The 22,931-nt window shown below is 40.9% G+C and overlaps 1 pseudogene; it reads left to right on the top strand.

Annotated features, from left to right (window-relative positions):
- Positions 1-22,931, top strand: part of LOC111957550 (piwi-like protein 2) — a 42,016-nt pseudogene that overhangs the window by 13,056 nt on the left and 6,029 nt on the right.

Raw genomic sequence — 22,931 nt, 5'->3', positions numbered from 1 at the left:
AGCGACAGCCCCGAAACCTGAAGGATCTGGAGAAGGTCTGTATGGAGGAGTGGGCCAAAATCCCTGCTGCAGTGTGTGCAAACCTGGTCAAGAACTACAGGACACCTATGATCTCTGTAATTGCAAACAAAGGTTTCTGTACCAAATATTAAGTTCTGCTTTTCTGATGTATCAAATACTTATGTCATGCAATAAAATGCAAATGAATTACTTAAAAATCATACAATGTGATTTTCAGGATTTTTGTTTTCGATTCTGTCTCTCACAGTTGAAGTGTACCTATGATAAAAATTACAGACCTCTACATGCTTTGTAAGTAGGAAAACCTGCAAAATCAGCAGTGTATTAAACAATTTCACAAATTTGGTTCTTCTTAATCTTTGCTTTTCTGTAATAAAGTCTTTACACGTTTTTTGTTAACAGCCTCTGTTATTAGATATACATTTATTTAGTGTTTATACTGCTCCAAATTGTCTGAAATTATATTTATTATAATAATAATACTCAATTTTCTTGATCTCCTTATTGCCTATATTTCAATACTTCTATAGGCTACTGTATCAATCATTGATTCGTTCATGTCATCACACAGCATAAGAGTCATTCATGATTTGAAATGCAATCAATTTTAGTTTTAAAATAAAGCGAGCCTTGAATAATTAGCTTAAACAAATAAACCATTCAATTTCGGAAATTGCTTTCACAAAGGAATGTGACTGTTGTAATGAAGGCCTAACAAAAAAAGGTTACTCTAGTACGTTTATACTTTCTTTAGTGTTGTTTACATTGTTCCAAACTTTCATAAAAATTATATTGTAATCTATACAGCACCTGTTTGGTACTCATAATATACATGCAGAGCTTGCTCCTTACCTTTTCTTGATCTCCAGTATTTTCCACAACTAGTCACATTTATTCCACACATCTGACTTTCCCTTTGCCTCCTGAGCAACCTTTAAGTATTCCCCCATATCAATTTTTTTTGTCATGTCATCTGGATCCATTTCGCTGTCATGCATTACGTATTCAGAGTTTGTTTATAACCAATTTATTGATGTGATTAAGATCTGATATAGGTCAGGCCCTATTCAGACAGGATTAGTTTTACTGGGGGAGTAAGGTAATGTAATTATGTGCACACCACAAAACACCACATCCCTAATTTTAGCTCCGTCCGAATTGCCATGTCAGTAGTTTTTAAATGGCAGGAGAGTAACAATTCTAGCCAAAATAACCTACTGTTTTTTGGCCAACTTCAAGGTCCTCTGATAACACTAGTCCCGTGCGAATTAACATCCCTGTGTTTTGAGAGAAATGTCTGAGTTTTGACAGGTGTTGCTCGCTTTTTGCGCAAGAAAACAATAACTGATTGGATCAATTGAACTAAGTGCTGTGCAAATGAATGGCCTACATGTTGCCTATCAACTTTCGCGGTGAATGCTTTTGTTTATATTTTTGGTGCGTATGAATTGAATATTGCCAAATGCACCAGTAACTTTTTTTTGGCCTATTTAATGCAACATTTGCTGTTAATAGATCACAAAGCAGCAGCATACATCTGACCTAAATGTTTGGAAATTATATGTTAACTTTCTCATCCATAGCCTTAAAATACATCTCAAGAGCAATTGCACTGTTTAGCTCACATCTGAATGCTGGGGGTCATTCGCTAAAATATGTTAATGACACTTCCTCAATTCAAATATAATGGCGACACTATAGGAAAGATGGTATGGTTCAGAAACTTGAGTTATCAGTGTGGCCCCATCACCTGGACATGTTGAAATACTGTATCTTCGCGTCTAGAATAAAAACCTTTATAACTGTCAATTTATTGGGAAAAATTACGTGGGTTTGGAAAAAACGAATTCCGTCCGAATCATCATAATAATTACATAACCAACATTCTCTAGTAATACTAGTCCGAATAGGTCTTTGGTCACAGTGCGAATAGGTCTTTGGTGCTAGTGCGAATAGGTCTTTGGTCACCTGCATGCGATGCATACATGTCACGTAAAGAGAGCAAGGGTTGAGGGAATAGGGAATGTTTTTCCTAAACAAATTAGGGATTTCGGTAACAGAACTTTTCAGTCAGAAATGGCTGTAATTACATTGCAGCTTCAGCAACATGGACAGAGCGATAAACACTGTTCTGTGGTGGTCACTGCAGCAGGGAGGAGAGAGAGACAACGGGTGCTAGTCACAGTCACTCAGTCTTTTTTTTTAACACAGCGCAGCAAGTCTGAGACCAGCCTGGCACAATCAAATCAATTGCTGGTCAGACTCCTAGTCATTTGTGTGTCTTAATTATTTAATCAAACTGTGTGCTTAAAGCATCAGATAAGCTCAGTGAATATAGTTGAGTTGTTTAAAACACATAGGATGTGTCAATATATTYAAAGAACAGACAACTCTTTTGTCGGACAGCCCTACAAACACCATATCCTAAAAACAGGACAGGTCAAAGTAGAATAGACAATATGGAATGGACAGTCAGGCTGCTCACAACTGCGGTACTAGAGTTTCACCCCATGGGCTAAATTGTCATGATCAGTTGTTTCAAGTTTGTATCCGTACAAACGAGCTGATCATAGTGAAAGGAGAATACTTCTGCATTTCCCGCTGTGTAAACACATTGATTCTCATTGAACAAATAGGCTCAGAATAACTCCTGATAAAGTTGGATAGCTGATYTTCAGAGCTTAAAGGGATACTTCAGGATTTTGTCAATGAAGCCCTTCATCTACCTCCCCAAAGTCAGATGAACTCGTGGATACCATTTCTATGTCTGCGTGTAGTTTGAAGGGAGTTGCTAGCATGCTAGGAGATACCATAGACTCCCAGTCATTGTGCTAATTCTAGTTAGCATTGGCTTGTGAAATGACCTCTAACTTCCTTCATACTGGATGCAGAGACATAAAATGTTTACCATTGCCAAAATCCCAAAGTATCCCTTTAACACTAGAACCGCCATAGGCCAACAGCCAGCCATTTGATTTTGTAAATCAATTAAAAAAACAGCCCCCCCAAAAAAAGCCTGCTCCATCCCTGACATTTCCTAAATGTCTGCTCATTTGTCCGAATTTTTAAATCACAAACAAAAAAGTATTTAGAGTCTTTTTACCTGTTTTTTTCTCCACCCCCACACTTATTGCTAACTTAATCCGCCAAGACAATGTGCTGTAGGACATTGGTACCCAGCCAGGTGCTAATGCGTCTCTCTCCTCACTGAATTAATGACAAATGTATGATAATTGTGCATCTTACTTCACAGTTGAATTTAAATTAGGCCTAACAATGATAAGGAGGGTGAAAAGGTTGATTTTAATTTAGAAAGACAATAGTGTAATGATGAGTGTGTTATGCCTATTTACCAGCAGCAAATAATTTGACCGTATGCCTTACGGGTTGATACTGTTGGGTTCTGAGAATATTAAATATACTTATTCATGTCACTGAGGGAGAGAGGGTAATGTATAACGTTTACATTGTCAGGATATGTTGTTGTTGTTAGCCATCAGGGATCCTCTGGGAGGAGAAGAGACAGTCTGGTACCAGTCACCATGACAGCCGTGAGTTGGGGAGGAGTGAGCACTTTGGAGCAGAGATCAGGTCAGATGACGTGAGGAAGAACAGATATCACTAAGGTTCTGTCTAGCAACAGAGATGCATTGGCTGTTCAGATGTGAAGGAGGAGACTCGGCATAGGAGAAAGGGTTAAATATCATTGCTTGTGTGAATATGTCGTTTTCTGTTCAGCTGTTCGATCCTTTGGGAAGAATTCATTTGGTTTGAGCTTTCATAGTGTCCGTTGAGTTCTTACTCTGATAATTAGAACCTAACAATCCCCTTCTCTTTTACATTTTGAAAACATGCTATGTGTTTCAGTAGGCCTTTAGAATAATGAAAACATGTCCTTGACTCTATCCAAGTTGATGAGCGGGAAACAAACAATGCCAGTCAGCCTACACAGCCAGCCCATCGAAACTACACATAAACTATACCAAAATTAATTTCACACATAAGAGTTAGCCTATAGACAAGATTACATTGACAATCTGATGAATGACAATATTTGGCCTATCAATTGTCAAATTGAACATGAGAAGATGGGCGCATCTTGTAATTGACACGCAGGTGTAACAGTATAACTTTAGACCGTCCCCTCGCCCCGACACGGGCGCGAACCAGGGACCCTCTGCACACATCAACAACAGTCGCCCACGAAGCGTCGTTACCCATCGCTCCACAAAAAGCCTTGCAGAGCAAGGGGAACCCCTACTTAAGTCTCAGAGCAAGTGACGTAACTGATTGAAATGCTAGTAGCGCGTACCCGCTAACTAGCTAGCCATTTCACATCGTTACATCTCACCCCCCTCAACCTCTCCCTTTTCCGCAGCAACCAGTGATCCGGGTCAACAGCATCAATGTAACAGTATAACTTTAAACCGTCCCCTCGCCCCGACACGCGGCGCGAACCAGGACCCTCTGCCACACATCAACAACAGTCAACCTCGAAGCGTCGTTACCCATCGCTCCACAAAAGCCCGGCCCTTGCAGGAGCAAGGGGAAACCCTACATATTGGTTTCAGAGGCAAGTGGCGTAACTGATTGAAACGCTACTAGCGCGTACCGCTAACTAGCTAGCCATTTCACATCCGTTACACATCACCCCCCTTTCAACCTCCTCCTTTTCCGCAGCAACCAGTGATCCGGGTCAACAGCATCAATGTAACAGTATAACTTTAAACCGTCCCCTCGCCCCGACACGGGCGCGAACCAGGGACCTTCTGCACACATCAACAACGGTCGCCCACGAAACATCGTTACCCATCGCTCCACAAAGGCCACGGCCCTTGCAGAGCAAGGGGAAACCCTACATATTGGTTTCAGAGCAAGTGACGTAACTGATTGAAACGCTACTAGCGCGTACCCGCTAACTAGCTAGCCATTTCACATCCGTTACACAGGGAAAGGACCATCGCTTTATCAAATCCTCCTTGAGTCATATGCAGGTAAAACATTTTTTGATAGTTTTCATTTTTGATCATTTTTAAATAGTATCTGAAAGAGCATATTCTGCTGTTTCTATGACACTTACCTTTGTCAAATAACTCAAAAGTCAAGAGGTGCAGCTGTTTTTCCAAAGGAGTAAAATTACAATATGTTATTCTGTCGCCAAATAGAAACTGATAAATGACTTCAGTTACGTTTTGGTTAGCTGCCGATGTCGGAACCAAGTACTTGCTCAATGTCTTTCTGTATCAGGGGAAAGATGAAAACAGGCCAGCGGGTGAGCACCTTTCTGAGACTGTGGTTTTGAGACTCGTGGAGCCTTACATGGGCAAAGGCAGAAATGTGACCATGGACAACTTCTTCACATCAATTCCCCTGGCAGACACCTGTTTTTGCTTCGTCGTTATGGGGTATTGTGTGTAGATAGATGGGGGGGGGGAAACTATTCAATCCGTTTTAGAATAAGGTTGTAACAAAAGGTGGCAAAAGTCAAGGGGTCTGAATACTTTCTGAATGCACCCGCTAGAGAACATTGCCAGGCATCCTCTTTAGAAGTCACTGTCTGTTCAATGAGTTTTCATTGGAAAGCCAGATTTCTAATCACTGTGTTCTCAGTTCCTACTGCTTCCACTGGATGTCACCAGTCTTAGGAAATAGGTTGAGGTTATTCATTTGTGCAATGAAGAAGAAGGCCATCAGGAAGTAGAGTAACGTCATGTGTACTGTTTGAGAGTTGGCAAGACTAAAAAATGTAGCGTTTGTTTGTTGATCTTCTGTATTGAAAACAGATAGACCCGTCTTCAATTTGATCGATTATTAACGTTTACAAATACCTTAAGTTGTATTACAAAAGTACTTTGAAATGTTTTGGCAAAGTTTAGAGGTAATTTTTGAGATATTTTGTAGTGACTTTACGCAAATTGGAAGCTGTTTTTTTCTGGATCAACGGCGCCAAATAAATGGACAATTTGGATATATATGGACGGAATTAATCGAACAAAAGGACCATTTGTGATGTTTTTGGGACATATTGGAGTGCCAACAAAAGAATCTCGTCAAAGGTAATGCATGTTTTATATTTTATATCTGCGTTTTGAGTAGCGCCAGCACGGTTGAAATATGCTACACTCTCTTTGTTGACATTGTGCTATCATCAGATAATAGCATCTTATGCTTTCGCCGAAAAGCCTTTTTGAAATCTGACATGTTGGCTGGATTCACAACGAGTGTAGCTTTAATTTGGTATCTTATATGTGTGATTTAATGAAAGTTTGATTTTATATAATATTTTTGAATTTGGCGCTCTACATTTTCCCTGGCTATTGGCCAGGTGGGACGCTACCGTCCCGCTATCCCAGCAGAAGAAAAATGACATTGACATACAGTTAAAGTCGGAAGTTTACATACAACTTAGCCAAATACATTTAAACTCAGTTTCACAATTCCTGACATTTAATCCTTTAAAAAATTCCCTGTTTTAGGTAATTTAGGATCACCACTTTATTTAAAGAATGTGAAATGTCAGAATAATAGTAGAGAGAATGATTTGTTTCAGCTTTTATTTGCTTTTATTTTTATTTCCCATTCCCAGTGGGTCAGAAGTTTACATACACTCAATTAGTATTTGGTAGCATTGCCTTTAAATTGTTTAACTTGGGTCAAATGTTTCGGGTAGCCTTCCACAAGCTTCCCACAATAAGCTTTTCCAGTTCTGCCCACACATTTTCTATAGGATTGAGGTCAGGGCTTTGTGATGGCTACTCCAATACCTTGACTTTGTTGTCCTTAAGCCATTTTGCCACAACTTTGGAAGTATGCTTGGGGTCATTGTCCATTTGGAAGACCCATTTGTGACCAAGCTTTAACTTCCTGACTGATGTCGTGAGATGTTGCTTCAATATATCCACATACTTTTCCGTCATCATGATGCCATCTATTTTGTGAAATGCACCAGTCCCTCCTGCAGCAAAGTACCCCCACAACATGATGCTGCCACCCCCATGCTTCTCGGTTGGGATGGTGTTCTTCGGCTTGCACGCCTCCCCCTTTTTCCTCCAAACATAACGATGGTCATTAAGGCCAAACAGTTCTATTTTTGTTTCATCAGACCAGAGGACATTTCTCCAAAAAGTATGATCTTTGTCCCCATGTGCAGTTGCAAACCGTAGTCTGGCTTTTATGGCAGTTTTGGAGCAGTGGCTTCCTCCTTGTTGAGTGGCTTTTCAGGCTATGTCAATATAGGACTTGTTTTACTGTGGATATAGATACTTTTGTACCTGTTTCCTCCAGCATCTTCACAAGGTCCTTTGCTGTTGTTCTGGGATTGATTAGCACTTCTCGCACCAAAGTACGTTCATCCCTAGGAAACAGAACGCATCTCCTTCCTGAGCGGTATGACGGCTGCGTGATCCCATGGTGTTTATACTTGCGTACTATTGTTTGTACAAATGAACGTGGTACCTTCAGGCATTTGGAACTTGCTCCCAATGATGAACCAGACTTGTGGAGGTCTACAATTGTCTTCTGAGGTCTTGGCTGATTTATTTTGATTTTACCATGATGTCAAGCCAAGCGGCAATGAGTTTGAAGGTAGGCCTTGAAATAAATCCACAGGTACACCTCCAATTGACTCAAATGATGTAAATTAGCCTATCAGAAGCTTCTAAAGCCGTGACATCATTTTCTGGAATTTTCCAAGCTGTTTAAAGGCACAGTCAATTTACTGTATGTAAACGTCTGTCCCACGGGAATTGTGATACAGTGAATTGTAAGTGAAATAATCTGTCTGTAAACAATTGTTGGAAAAATGTATTGTCATGCTTGTGTCATTGCCAAAACTATAGTTTGTTAACAAGAAATGTGTGGAGTTGTTGAAAAACGAGTTTTAATGACTCCAACCTAAGTGTATGTTAACTTCCGACTTCAACTGTAAGTATTCCCTTTACTCAGTACTTTCTTGAAGCACCTTTGGCAGCGATTACAGCCTTGAGTCTTCTTGGGGATGATGCTACAAGCTTGGAATACTGGTATTTGGGGAGTTTCACCCATTCTTCTCTGCAGATCCTCTCATGCTCGGTCAGGTTGGATGGAGAGTGTCGCTGCACAGCTATTTTCAGCTATATATTTATGTAATATTACAAAATATGGAAAAAGTCAGCAGGTCWGAATCCTTTCTGAATGCACTGTATGCTGAAAGGCCAGGTGGTTCTATTGTTAAATAGCCAAATCCAGTAGTCACAGGAATCAGGACTAATAAAGCCCATGCAACTTCCTGTTTTACAAATAGTAGGCCTACCACATGAATGGGCATTCATACAATTTCATTGCAGGCTGACATTGTAGGTTTTACCCCAGTGATCAATGATATCTTTTTTTATCCTGTCCGGACCGCCCCTCTTTTTTTGGTGTCGTCCAGACTGGTCGTCATTTTTTGGGGATGTAGTCTGGACCGGCTTTGAACCAAATCATAAACATCTATGATTGGCTCAGATTTTTTTTCATTTATCTTACTGGGACTTTTCTAGATTTGTTGGGGTATGGGAGGGCGGCAATTTTTTTGCCTTGCCTAGGGCCGCAGAACGGCCAGGAGCAGGCTTGGCTGTTTCAAAATATTGCYATAAAGATATCTTACAATATAGGTATTGCATATGTCAATATTGCAATTAATTGTGCAACCCTAATGTGATTTGTCAATAATTCAAGGAACCGTCTAGGCCGGACAATAAAAATAGAGCATTTTTCTTTAGACAAATAGTTAAGCAGTAATATTGATTAGATAATAGATATTATTAGTTTTATAAAAACAAATATTAAAATATTTTCAGATTTTTATTTTCTTCTACATATTATGTCACACTTATGTTGTGGATGGCGTTTTTGAACAACTAAGAACTTGTAATGTGTCTGTCTCTGTCTGCAGTTTCCTTGGCCGAGGTCTGCCATCTCAGATGATGGGAATGGGACGAGCATCGATGCCCACTTGGGTACTGGGAGGAGGCCCACTGTGGCCCCTGCTCTTTCCCCTGGCCCCATCCAGTCTTCGCTGATTCCCCTCTTCCCCACCCAAAGAGGCCCACAAGGCTCCAGGTAGATGTCCAACTGAGGGAGAACTTAAAATGGAGGCCACCTGGTAAGTACCATCCATATGGTAACTAAATACCAGTATTGGTCAAACCATGTTCTGAAAACATATATTGTTATGAAGTAAATGATGTTATTGTTTCTATAAATGATGTTACTGTTGTTGAAGGCAATCAAATGATGAGGCAGAAATGTATTTGTATACAGTGAGCTCCAAAACTATTGGGGCAGTGACCATTCTTGTTGTTGTTTTGGCTCTTTACTCCAGAACTTTGGACTTTAAATGTTCCAAGGACTATAAGGTAGGCTTAGGCGGTATCCAGATTTCTATATTGTCATACCGTCCTTCTCTTATCCCGGAATTTACGGTATTAACAGCATAGGAAGGGGGCGCTAAAAGTGCAAGAAAAGCCTCTACTACAAAAATGCTATTACCAGAATGCAAACAAAATTAGCACAAACTAATAGCTAAATTCTAATGAGTGACAACGAACAAACTAATTGCAAAGACAGGGAAATCCAGCTCATAAAGTTATACAAGCATGGCTAGTAGCTACCGAATGTCATTTTTGGTGATTGGACACTTACAAGCGAAAGTGAACAAGAGAAATTGTGCAAGTAAAGAAAGGTGTGATGCATACATTTTCTGAAGGAAGAACAGCATGTGTACATTGAGCAGAGGAGAGAAGAACCGAAGAGGAGAAAAAAATGCTAGTAGGAAGCACAGGGGGAAAATGGCAGCTGTACAGATATCTCACCCAGAGCTCTTTGACTTCTGGCAGAAAGCCGTTATAAGATATATGATGGCAAACATTTAGTAATGAATTGCATACAAGTGTAACTTCATCACCTCATGTACGCTGCACAACAGAGACTCACAAATATCAGATTCCCAAAACATGCTAACCTCGCACCATTACAATGACAGGGGAGGTTAGCATTTTTGAGGTTTATGACATTTATGAGTCTAACTTTCTCCCTTATCATTATTCACTATTCATTCAGGATTATCTGTAATCATGGTAGCATCCACATTAATGTAGAAGTGTTTATAAACATTATATTCTTATTTACAATAGAAGTGACTCCAAAATGACACTACATTATTTACCATTAATTTCTACAGGGCACAAAATAATCTGAAACACAACCAAAACAAACAGCAAATGCATCCAACAAATGTGTAGTCACAAACTTGATGTAATCATTCCGTGCTATGACTATGGGACCAAATACTTTACTTTTTACTATAATATACATAAGTGAATTTGTCCCAATACTTTTGGTCCCCTAAAATGGGGGGACTATGTACAAACAGTGCTGTAATTTCTAAAACGGTTGAAAATACCCTCAAATCCAAAGTGCTGGAGTACAGAGCCAAAACAACAACAAATGTGTCACTGTCCCAATACTGTTGGAGCTCATTATATTATGAATTGTGTGTTTTATGACTGTTAGACCTAGTCATTGAACAGTTATTTTCTCCTTTTTCAGTAAACCATTGCAAAAGATTGGTACCAAAGGAATAACATTGCACATAGGCTCAAACCATATCACCATTGGCTGCAGGAACGAGGCAGTCTATCAGTACCATGTCACTTTCACCTAAGTACATGTATTAGGAAAAAAAAGGGCAACATTCCTGTGAAAAATAGTAGAAATAACATTTGCCCTGTTGAGTATTTGAAAAAGTTTTTGGGGACTACATGAGTCATGACTTCACTCAGATGAGCACCTCGTTTCATAGAAGCATTTCAGTAGCGCCAGCACATCTAAATTTAACTTATTATTCCATTTGTCCCACTTTTCAGTCCCAAAGCTGAGTCAATGGGAATGCGATTTGTCATGATAAAGGACCATCGCCCCACCACGGGAGATGTTGTTGCTTTTGACACCTCAATTCTTTACCTCCATGTGAAGATGGAAGAGGTAGGTCACTTTTCCCTGATGCCTCTGAAGTGCATTCTGACCTGTGCATCCCCTTTTTACAACATGGTATTGAGGAGGTAACAGGGCCGTATTCATAACTGCAAAATGCAGCCTTCATTAGGGCACATCATAGCAAAACATTTTACAACAGAAAACAATGGTTCTTATTGGACAAGTTCAGGTAGTCCCTCCCTGTTTACAGTATGTTGTCTTCCATTTGGTCTCAAAAAAATACACCCCAGTGCTGCAATATGAGACCGCTAATGGTCCACCACTAATTGACCTTTTTACATTTTGAGAAATTGGAGGTGTTTTTTTTAAAGGCCTGTGGTCTACCTATGAGAGACGTTATCTGGGGGAAAACCTGCCCTAAGTGCAGCCATGTTGTCTGAATTTAGCTAATCTCCCCTTGTTCTCTACATGGAGTCATCTATTGTGCTCGTTTGATAGCTTCAAGCAAAAACAATTGCTTTCTTAAGAGGCCTCAAATGTTTTACACACGAGGCCAGACTTTCTAAAACGGTCAATTTCCCCCTAAATCCTAAAAAGCTTTTTCACTGAAGTAGCTAATTTAATAAATCAAATACACTGCTCAAAAAAATAAAGGGAACACTAAAATAACACATCCTAGATCTGAATGAATGAAATATTCTTATTAAATTAAATACTTTTCTTTACATAGTTGAATGTGCTGACAACAAAATCACACTAAAATTATCAATGGAAATCAAATTTATCAACCCATGGAAGTCTGGATTTGGAGTCACACTCAAAATTAAAGTGGAAAACCACACTACAGGCTGATCCAACTTTGATGTAATGTCCTTAAAACAAGTCAAAATGAGGCTCAGTAGTTGTTGGGCCTCCACGTTGCCTGTTATACCTCCCTTACAACGCCTGGGCATGTCTTGATGAGGTGGGTATGGTCCTCCTGAGGGATCTCCTCCCAGACCGGGACTAAGACGCCAACTCCTGGACAGTCTAGTGGTGCAACGTGGCGTGGTGGATGGACGAGACATGATGTCCCAGATCGTGGCTTCCATTGGATTCAGGTCTGCGTGGAAACGGGCGCGGGCCAGTCCCATAGCATCAATTGCCTTCCTCTTGCGAGAACTGCTGACACACTCCAGCCACATGACGTCTAGCATTGTCTTGCATTAGGAGGGAACCCAGGGCAAAACCGCACCAAGCGATATGGTCTACGACAAGGGTCTGAGGATCAATCCGGTACCTCAATGGCCAGGTCAGGGCTACTCTTGGCGGCACATGGAGGGCTGGTGCGGAACCCCCAAAGAACATGCCACCCCACACATGGATCTGGACCCACCGCCAAAACTGGTCATGCTGAGGATGTTGCAGGCAGGCCAGAACGTTCTCCACGGCGTTCTCCAGACTCTTGTCACGTCTCTGTCACATGGTTGCTCCAGTGTGAACTGCTTTCATCTGTTGAGAGCACAGGGCAGCCAGTGGCGAATTTGCCAATCTTGGTGTCTGGCAAATGCCAAAACGCTCCATGCACGGTGTTGGGCTGTTTAAAGCACAAACCCCCACTGTGGACGTCGGGCCCTCATACCCACCCCTTCATGGAGTCTGTTATCTGGACCGTTTTAGCAGCACACTGCAGATTGTGGCCTGCTGTGAGGTTCATTTGCAGGCTCTGGCAGTAGCTCCTCCTTGCACGAAAGGTGGAGGTAAGGCGGGTCCTGCTGACTGGGTTTGTTCCCTCCTACGGCCCCTTCCACGTCCTTTCCTGATGTACTGGCCTGTCTCCTGGTGGTAAGCGCCTCCATGCTCTGGACACTAACGGCCTGGACAGACACAGCAAAACGTCGTGCCACAGCTCCGCATGGATGTGCCATATCCCTGGATGAGCTGCACTTACCTGAGCCACTTGTGTGGGTTGTAGGACTCTTGTCTCATGCTTACCACTAGAGTTGAAAGCACCGGCCGCATTCAAAAAGTGACCAAATAGCCAGGAAGCATAGGAACTGAGAAGTGGTCTGTGGTCACCACCTGCAGAACCACTCCTTTATTGGGGGTGTCTTGCTAATTGCCTCTAATTTCCACCTGTTGTCTATTCCATTTGCACAACAGCATGTGAAATGTATTGTCAATCAGTGTTGCTTCCTAAGTGGACAGTTTGATTTCACAGAAGTGTGATTGACTTGGAGTTACATTGTGTTGTTTAAGTGTTACCTTTATTTTTTTGAGCAGTGTATATAACCCTCCAAAAAAGCCTGGCTGGCTACACCAAATGTTCAATTTGTCTGGTTAGACGAGACATTAGTGTTCTCTCCCTGTGTGTTGTCAAGGTTAATGAGGATCCTGGGACTGAAGCAGGTGGGGCGGAATCATTAGTTCCAAAAAGTGCAGTCATACTTGGGAACATCGGGAAGGAATTCAAATTGTCCACATACTGAAAAATTATACTCCAACTGAAATCTCTAGGATAATAGCAGCTGACTCAAGCCACTTGGTTTCCATCTTCATATTCTAGGCTGCAGGTGTGGCCAGGTTACTCAATGTGCAGAAAGCACACTGACAGAAGCCTGTACCTCCAGGTGGATATGTCCCACAAAGTGCTGTGAAACGACTCCGTCCTTGACTGCATGTGAGTTCAACCAAACCACTTAGAAGAATGGTTACATTACGTCTCTGACTAACTTGTCTAATACTCAAAAATATGCATGATAAATCTGTTCTCTGGACAGATATTTTAAGGTGTACACTGAGTGTACAAAACATGAAGGACACCTGTGTCACGGCCGTCAAAAGGAGGAGACCAAGGRGCAGCGTGGTATACGTACATTCTTCTTTATTCTAAGAATGAACATTGAACAAAATGTGAAGCTATACAAATGAGTGCTGACAGGCAACTACACATAGACATGAACCCACAAACACAAAAGGGAAAATGGCTACCTAAATATGATCCCCAATCAGAGACAACGATAAACAGCTGCCTCTGATTGGGAACCATATCAGGCCACCAAAAACATACACATCACCTAGACCTACATGTCATAGACTTACAAAAACCCTAGACAATACAAAACCCCTAGACAATACAACAACTAGCGTACCCACCCTCGTCACACCCTGACCTAACCAAAATATAAAGAAAACATAGATATCTAAGGTCAGAGCGTGACAACCTGCTCTTTCCATGACAGACTGACTAGGTGAATCCAGGTGAAAACTATGATCCCTTATTGATGTCACCTGTTAAATCCACTTCAATCAGTGTAGATGAAGGGGAGGAGGCAGGTTAAAGAAGGATTTTTAAGCCTTGAGACAATTGAGCCATGGATTGTGTACTTGTCCCATTCAAAGGGTGAATGGTAAGACAAAGATTTAAGTGCCTTTGAATGTGGTATGGTAGTAGGTGCCAGGCGCACCGGTTTGTTCCAAGAACTACAATGCTGCTGGGTTTTTCCACACTCAACAGTTTTCCATGTGTATCAAGAATTGTCCATGACCCAAAGGACATCTAGCCAACTTGACACAACTGTGGGGTGCAAGTCAATATTAAGGTGTTCTTAATGTTTGGTATACTCAGTGTAGATACACATGGTGTGTATACCCACATGGTGCGCTGTCTAATGTAGTTCATACCAATTTAAAACAATTTTTTTTGCCATAAAGATATTTACAAATAGCAATTTCACTGATACACTCATATTTCAACAAATATCGACAAGCTCTCACAAAGTGCATCAGCCTGCTCATAGAGATTTGGACACTGAGTATGCCTCAACCACTTCAAAACAACCTCAGGGACTTGTGAGACTGAGGGGTTGTCTAGTCTTGGTCACTAAAGGGACATATGTTGGGAAACAAATGGGCTGACTTGCAGGGCCCTGAGTGGTAACCTTTGTCCTTTTGATCCCTCTGCATCCCAGGAAAGTGATCTACCAGAAAAGCAGGGAGAGCTTCCGGGATGAGTGCACCAAAGAGCTGATCGGGAGCATTGTCATCACCCGCTAGAACAACCACACCTACTGCATCCCTCAAAGATTCCTTCAACATGGCCGACTACAGGTAAGGCCTGGTCTGAAGTTGCCCATTCAATCTCAAGCAGGCAACTAATCTATGTTTTTGAACAGAGCCTTGTGTGTTATTCAAGTGCATTTTCAAGTGCATTTCCTATGTGTGTATTACAACTTTTTTCTTGTAATATGAACAGCCAAAAACTACGGCATCACCATAAAAGATATGACCCAACCCATGCTTATCCATGGACCCAAAAAGAGGTCGAAGCAAGGGGGAAAGATAAAAATATTCCGCAGGACTCGTTTGCTGACACTAACACACCCAACAACCCTGAAACGGAATACTATCCCTGAAACGGAAGGCCACCTTATGGGGCGAGTCAGTATTGGGATTAATCTCAACATACTCTGTTTTCATAGCTCTTTATGATGTTCTACTATCACACATGCTTTATAAATAGTCGTTTTGAGTTTCTATTGAGGAGTTTGAGACATTCTTCTCCGTAGAGATACAATACGTTCTATTTAATTTTGTTTTTATCTTACAGCAAGTCATAACCGGCATGATCCTCCTGCTTCTGCCTGAGCTCTCCTTCATGACTGGAATCCCTGACAAAATGATAACGGACTTCCGAGCCATGACGGTAAAATCATTGTGTCAGCAATGCATTCTATTCCCTGTGGGGTTTTCTGTGACATTTACATTCTGTGACATCCACAGTCCATGAAGGCAGCACAGTGATTTTGATAACGCAGCATTTGATAACACATTAGCTGGTTACTATTGTTTTCTTTCAAATGCTGTGCTTGCTTGAGTTTTCCTGCCTCAATTGAATAATCCCAAAATTGTACACCATAAACCCAGCTGGCAATCCAGACAGGCTGAATGTAGTGCTCCAAGTATTGGGGATGGGGAAACAAATACTATTTGAACCCAGACATGTCAGAGATTAAATGGGAAGGGCAAAGTCAGAGTAATTATATTGTTATAGAATGAAAGTGACGGTTTTACCGTCCCAGGACCTGACAATGCACATCAATGTGAGTAGTGAGCAGCACACCCACTCCCTGAAGCAGATCCTGAAGAACACCGGCCCAGACGGAGTTGGCACGCTGGGGGCTGGAGATCAGCCAAGACATCCTGGTGGTGAGGATACACACAGCACTATTAAACAATCAACATTTGACAGATATTTGTTGTGTAGCTGAAGTCACACATAAAATTAACAGTCATTTATCAGGTGGTGAGGCTCCGCACAGCTCATTAGACATGCTCACTCACACATTACTCTTAAAAAATGGTTGGATGCTGGCTCGTCGTTTGTGAAATCCATCAAGTTAAATGGACGGCAATAGGTCAGTCGTGTGTTAAATGAAATGCACAATTAGAGCCCGACTGATATTATCTGCAGATGTTAGCCTTTCACAGAAACATTTGTATCAGTCTTTATTCCACCATTTAAAGCACTGATATTGTATACATAGAATTAACAAATACGTGTGCTCATTTGCAGTAATTTTTAGAATGTTTCAATGGTTGCCTGAAGAGGGCGAACTGAGCTGCTCATTGAACATCATTGTAAATCACAACGTGTGCATGGTGGTTTGACACTAAGAAAGCTTTCCAGCGACAGCGTATTTGAATAAGTAAATATTTCACCACGCAAGCAGCCCTGTCCTCATCACATGCTCACTTGGTTAACGCTAGCTAACCAGCAATGTAATTAAGCTCTATCTAGCCAGAAAGGTAGTTAGCCTAGCTAGCTAGCAAGCAATCTGTGCTACATATGTGCAAACACTGGACTGGCGCCAAAGTCAACACTGACTCATCCTTCATACAAAAATAACACTGTTACTGTCTAGGCCTATTATGTTAGATCTGCGCCAACTAAGCCCACTATCATTCTGACCATGCGCTTCATTCATGAGTTTGCTAGCTACCTAAATTAAAATGTGATTTAAAACCAGTGTGAAAGAGATTTGCGTCAGTTCAAATCTGGTATCAGGACAAAATGTGATTCAGAGTCACCGAATATACTTTAAGTATTTTAATTAAACTCAAGTGGTAAATGCAATTTTCGTATATACGGGTTCACTGTATCACCGCGCAGGGTAGAACAGGGAACTCTGGAATGTGCTCAAACAACAGTTTTTATACTATGACAGCTTTAGTTCCAACCCGTCCGTTGGCCTATCACAGTAGAGGCTGAGCGTGGTTTAAACTTTGCTCAGCCTATTGCTGGCACTCAGACTTGTCCCAGTCTCTTGGTGCTCGCATCTGTCCGCATCTGGTCGTTGGGTAGATTAGATCCGTCTTGTGTCTCCCCCCAGATTCTACACTCAAACAGTTCCTTATTTGGTATTGTCCAGTGTCCTACCCTCCCTGGTTGGCCTAGAGATATGCACCCCCTCCCCTCTCCAGATTGACCACAGCTTTTGCATCAAGGCACTCTATGTTGCTCAATCTTTACACACATACACACACACACACATCTGCATTGTTTATGTGTGTGTGTAACAAAACAATATTCATCTTCAAACAATATGGTAGCGGGCTATAGTGCATAAACATAAATCCTAACAAGTGTGACAAGCATTTCCTGCATTAAAGTTCAGTCATCAGCGCGTGCCATTTGCAGTTGAAATATATAGCCAATACATTTAATTGAATACGTGTAATTTACATTAGTTTCAGTAAAAAGAATATATAATGAACAGCTAGCATGTGCTTGTCATAACAGACATTATGTGATAACCAGACAGATATGGGAGAAAAGAGGAGATAGGAATCCCACTGGGCAATGAATAAAGAAACGTAGATAACACCTTACGCAGCAGACTGTCGACCAATCGTGTTCATGTTGTCATGCTGAGTCACGTGGTTGCTAAGCTTATCGTCAAGTAATCCCTCAATCAGGGTATGAGTCGAGAAACCAGCCTATTTTCCATGAAAGTACGTAATGTAACAATTTCAAAGCTATGCGATATTACAGAGAACAAGTTAATTGTCTCAAATCTCTGAAAATATTTGCGTTTTACTTGACGAAATTCATGCTAATGTTGTTTTTTGAGCTGGCGCACAATTGACTCCCATACATTCCTTGAAGGACAGCTCTTGTTCTAGAATCGCCCAGAATGCACAATGCGGTCCATTGACGACGCATGGGAACATGCACAATGGGAACGATTCCAATGGAGTTTACAATCTCCTCAAAATTATCTCTGAACAAGCTCTCATTGCACGGTTGTCAAAGTGTTTCTTTAAATGACTGTTGACTGTTGTAATGCACTGTAGTGTACTGTAGCACTGTAGTGTACAGTCTTAAAATCCGGGGAGGGGCCAGCTGAGTGGGTTAAACGCTCTACAACAAAGCTTTCTTAGTGTCCAACAAGCTTTCTCTGCCCTTAACCTTGAACACCTCCAAAACAAAGGTCATATGGTTTGGTAAGAAGAATGCCCCTCTCCCTACAGGTGTGATTACTACCACTGAGGGTTTAGAGCTTGAGGTAGTCAAGTACTTGGGAGTATGGCTAGACGGTACATTGTCCTTCTCTCAGCACATATCAAAGCTGCAGGCTAAAGTTAAATATAGACTTGGTTTCCTCTATCGTAATCGCTCCTCTTTCACCCCAGCTGCCAAACACTGATTCAGATGACCATCTGACCCATGCTAGATAACGGAGAAGGAATTTATAGATCAGTGGGTAAGGGTGCTCTCGAGCGGCTAGATATTCTTAACCATTCGGCCATCACTGCACTCTATACTCCTCTGTAAATTGGTCATCTCTGTATACCCGTCGCAAGACCCACTGGTTGATGCTTATTTATAAAACCCTCTTAGGCCTCATTCCCCCTTATCTGAGATATCTACTGCAGCCCTCATCCTCCACATACAACACCCGTTCTGCCAGTCACATTCTGTTAAAGGTCCCCAAAGCACACACATCCCTGACAGTTGTGGCTACTTCATGTATGTATTGTCTCTACCTTGCCCTTTGGTTGTCTGTGCCCAATAATGTTTTGTGCTGCGACCATGTTGTCATGTGTTGCTGCCATGCTATGTTGTCGTCTTAGGTCTCTCGTTATGTAGTGTTGTCTCTCGTCGTGATGTGTGTTTTAATAAAAAGTGCAGTTTCAGATTTACTTTGAGACTAAGTTTAATTAATTCAGCCCTTGTTTATTAGTGTGCTTGTAGTGCTTCAGCACAAACACTTCTGCATTCTTATCTACTGCCATAGACAAATCTGTAAGTTCTACCTAAGAAGGTATTTTTTTATGTTTTGTATTTATAGAGGATATAGTTGCTTTTTGGTGGTGATCATGTAAACCACAAATAAAATGTTATTACATTTTAATATTTAGTTAAGAAATCACCATTTGGAGTATCAGTTCATCCTTTGAGGCACAATGTAAAAAAAAAAAGATTTTTAATTCCACCTCTAAAAAAACATATTGATAATAGGTAACTTTTGCCTCCCTAAAATTGCTAATCGGACCCAAGAATCCTATATCGGTCGGGCTCTACAATCGCTATGTTTAGGTTTATTAGGCTCGTCCTGTGTGCAGAAAGCCTACCAACACAGCTCCCAGGGGCCACGTTGAAGCTGAGTTTAGCTTTTGAAAAATAACTTAGAACAAATGGCTTTTCCTTCAAAGTTTAACCACAAGAGGATGTCATAAATTGTCTCAAAGCTGCTTTTAAAAGTTGAGTAATAAAATACATTCCCAAGAGTAAATCTCAGTTGATAAACAATTGGCAGTGACCTGCTGTCAGCTCCTAAAGGGTTAGAATAGTTCAAGTCTTCTAAAATTCCTGCAGAGTTAAATGGAATCAAGGGTAAAGAATATTTAACGTGCTCTTACTACTTTGATTGCGGTCAGAGTATGTATCCACTACTCTCCGGTTTTACAAGCACTTGTAAAAGGACATTTTTTTTCTTTTTTTCTCCCCCCCTTGATGTTCCATGCATACAGGCTCACATACCTTTCTTTGTGTAACTATAAAAAGTACTATGAACTATTCTGTTGGTTCATCTAGATTACAGGAAGAATTCTTCCCCTGGAGACTGTCTGTCTACAGTCAGCGTACTTTGTCACCGGAGCTGATGTCAGCTGGTCCAGGGAGGTTGTCAGGGATGCTTCAATCAGCTATGTGAGTCACCGGGTCAAGTACAGCCCACTGATGTCAGGGGAATGACTAGCTTACTATAGCTTGGGCGACATTATGATTGCATCCTATAGCGACGAGAATTGACAGCCATCGTGATGCCACAAAAGATGGTTATAGCCTACATTTTTAGTAAATATGTGTCAGCAGGGTTTCTGTTTGGCCTATTACCTGGAGGTAAAAGTTACATTTCAATAATATTTGAATGTCTCCATTATCATAAAAATCTGAATTAAAATGATAATCTTAAAGTTAAATGTCCACTAATGTGAGATCACCAGCCTCTGCCATATGGACACATTGATACACTGATCCATTGGTGGCTAAAGAAATGGACGCATGGAGCTCATGGCCTATTTAAGCAATAATGCACGAGGGGGTATGGTGTATGGCCAATCTACCACGGCTAAGGGCTGTTCTTAGCCACGACGCATTGCGGAGTGCCTAGACACAATCCTTAGCCGTGGTATATTGGCCATATACCACAAGACCCAGAGGTGCCTTGTTGCTATTATAAACTGGTTACCAACGTAATTAGAGCAGTAAAAAAAAAAGTAATACCCGTAGTGTATGGTGTGATATACCACAGCTGTCAGCCAATCAGCTTTCAGGGCTCGAACCACCCAGTTTATAAAAGGCCAATCACTTCCATTTCTCTTTCACACCTAAGATTGGTGATTATTGGAAAGGTTTTTCAAATAGCTTACTATGAACTATAGTTTAACTCTATTATTCACAATGTATGTAAAAACACTTTCCTACATTTTTGCACAGCAGCCCAGGTACTTCTATGCGTGCTCAGGCGTGCACGCTCCCTCAACATTATCAGGACATAGAAACCAGACATATGCTCATTGTTTACATGGAGCACTCCAAACAAAAGACAATGAAGAAATTGACAAATCTTATGAGGGTTATGAAATGAACCAAAACTTGTTTCTCCCAAGTGTAGCAGGTTGTGAACTCTGCAAACAACGTTTACAATCCGAGAATGAGAACGGTAAATTATTAATTAATACATGCATTAACATAAATCTACGTAACCAAATTACATGGGATTAACGGTAGATTTATTACTGGTGGCATACAGAATGTAATGGGGAGTTTTTTTTATTTATTTTTTATCAAAGGGCAAACAATTAACTTAATGAAACAATGAATGCGCAAGAATTTGAGACAGCTGAGCAATTCTGGAGAGACTCGCCTATATCTTCACCACACACCCCTCCCCTTGTCTCAACATTTTAAATTATACTCAAGATGCGTTATCTTCACACATATGTTAGATGCTTTTCACTGACAGCCACAACTCAACAATCAGCTAGGCTTATTGCCACGCTCACTGCCCAAATTGCGGGCTTCCCAAATAGGCATAGGCTTACAAGCTTGTGATTTGAAACAATCCACGGCAAAAAAAATTTAAAGAAGCTAATGTTCCTCTTCCTTTGTGGCTAAGTAATGCTTTCTTGAAGTATTTTATTTCGGTATAGACGGGAGTAATTATATAATTTTGGCATATGGTTGTTTTCTCATTTACTTCCCTATTGAACCCACCACTGCCATTTCTCTCCTGTTCTATTGGTTTTCATATCAACTTTCTTTCGTTGTCCAGAAGCCAAAGGTACAATCCATATTAGCAACCTATCCTAGTTGTTGCATCTTTAGATTCCCCCTCTTCCTACATTTCTAACAGAGGTTCTACATGTGACAGATTTTCATCTCTATCAGGTGTTTAGAATGGTGTTTTCCCACAAGTTGCATTTTGGCAAATGTTTGAAAATTATGTTTTATTGTATGTTTCATTACATGAGTTTCATGTTCTGGGAACGGAGGCAGTTGAATAAGGTGCCAGATGAATAAGGTGCCCAGAGTAAACTGCCCAAAAGCTAGAATATGCATATAATTAGTAGATTTGGATAGAAAACACTCTTGATGTTTCTAAAACTGTTTGAATGATGTCTGAGTATAACACAACTCATATGGCAGGCAAAAACCTGAGAAAAAATCCAACCAGGAAGTGGGAAATCTGAGGTTTGTAGGTTTTCAAGTCTTTGCCTAACCAATATAAAGTGCCTATGGGGTCATATTGCACTTCCTAAGGCTTCCACTAGATGTCAACAGTCTTTAGAACCTTGTTTCAGGCTTCTACTGTGAAGGGCGAGAGAATAAGAGCTCTTTGACTGAGATGTCTGGCAGAGCGAGCTACGTTCCTTTTCATTTCTAAAGACAAAGAAATTGTCCGGTTGAAACATTATTGAAGATTTATGATTAAAAACATCCTAAAGATTTATTCTATACATCGTTTGACATGTTTCTACGAACTGTAATAACTTTTTTGACTTTTCGTCTGAACTAATTGCTCGCGCATTTGGATTACTGGGCTAAACGCACGAACAAAAGGGAGGTATTTGGACATAAATCATGGACTTTATCGAACAAAACAAACATTTATTGTGGAACTGGGATTCTTGGGAGTGCATTCCGATGATCATCAAAGGTAAGTGAATATTTATAACGCTATTTCTGAGTTTTGTGACACCTCTCCTTCTTTGGAAAATGGCTGTATTTTTTTCTGTGAATCGCCACTGACCTAACATAATCGCAAGGTGTGCTTTCGCCGTAAAGCCTTTTTGAAATCTGACAGTGGTTGCATTAAGGAGAAGATTATCTTTAATTGTGTGTTTAACACTTGTATCTTTTATCAATGTTTATGAGTATTTCTGTAATATGATGTGTCTCTCTGCAC

Source organism: Salvelinus sp. IW2-2015, linkage group LG33 (assembly GCF_002910315.2).
Source record: "Salvelinus sp. IW2-2015 linkage group LG33, ASM291031v2, whole genome shotgun sequence".
NCBI classification, from domain to species: domain Eukaryota; kingdom Metazoa; phylum Chordata; class Actinopteri; order Salmoniformes; family Salmonidae; genus Salvelinus; species Salvelinus sp. IW2-2015.
The sequence above is the reverse complement of the archived record's forward strand: the minus strand, read 5'-3'. Positions and strand labels throughout refer to the sequence as shown.